Source organism: Bison bison, unplaced genomic scaffold (assembly GCF_000754665.1).
Source record: "Bison bison bison isolate TAMUID 2011002044 unplaced genomic scaffold, Bison_UMD1.0 scf7180017864285, whole genome shotgun sequence".
NCBI lineage: Eukaryota > Metazoa > Chordata > Mammalia > Artiodactyla > Bovidae > Bison > Bison bison.
This window is the reverse complement of record NW_011494857.1, coordinates 191,024-191,996: the sequence shown is the minus strand read 5'-3', so window position 1 is coordinate 191,996 and position 973 is coordinate 191,024. Positions and strand designations below refer to the sequence as shown.

Below are 973 nucleotides of genomic sequence, written 5' to 3'. Positions count from 1 at the left end.
CTCCGCCTGCCTCTTCAAAACTGACGCCTCTCTCCAGGTGGGGCAGGGGGCGGGGCGGGGAGGGGTGTACCCGTTAACCTCCAGCCCATCTTTGGCCGCCTCCCACGCCCAGCTATATTCCTGGGACAGTTGGAACCTGCCAGGCTGATCTTTTAACTCCAGTTCTGGTCTCCTCCATAGACACACGTGATCCCTAGTACAGTTACGGTCCCTCTCCCAAAATATGACTCTTAAAACTCAGTCGTGGACCCCTTCCCGAATGTGTTCCCAGCTTCCAGGTAGGATTCCCTCCCCTTCCGGATGTGCCTTCTGCACTTGGCGGTAACCTCTAGAGCCTCCGGTCATCTAGAACGCCCTTTTTCATGCGCCTATACGAGGGCTGTAACCCACATCCAGCTGCGACCTCCCCGCTTCGCGGCCCTTCTAAAGAAGCTCGATCACCGGATGTGCTCCGCATCTCCAGTAATGGATCGCTCATCCCCAGTCTTATTCTTCATGCACCTGTGGCTTTCTCCTCCCCAGATGTGTTTCAGATACTAGGCGGCTGTTGCCTCTCTCCCAGATGGGGCCCCCAGGGGTTGCCACATGCAGCTGTGCCCCTACTTCCAAGAGATGCTCTCGTATCCAGACGTCCTCCCCACATCGAGTACGGCCCCTTCACGTACAGGTGTGTGCCCCATTCACTTATGGCCAATTCTCAAAAGTGTCACCAGTATTCATCTGCGGTCCCCATCTGCCCAGATGCACCGCGCGGCCCAGCTGTGGCCCCCTCCTCCCACGTCCAGCTATCATCCTCCCCTAGATTGGCGTCCTCGCCCTAGACGTGGCCCGTCGTCGTCAGACGGGCTGCATCGCCCCAGATGCTCCCCCACGTCCAGCTGCGCCTCCCCCACTCTTGGAGCCACTCCCAGCCGGCTCCAGGCTCCACAACCCCTCCCAGCCCTGCCAGCCGCGGCACCTCCCATCCCGGCTG

General features: G+C 60.0%; 1 protein-coding gene across 1 annotated transcript in view; it reads right to left on the bottom strand.

The window, feature by feature from the left end:
• The window catches only part of LOC104995709 (chromosome unknown open reading frame, human C19orf68), a 25,396-nt gene that overhangs the window by 22,154 nt on the left and 2,269 nt on the right, over nucleotides 1-973 (bottom strand). The window lies entirely within an intron of this gene.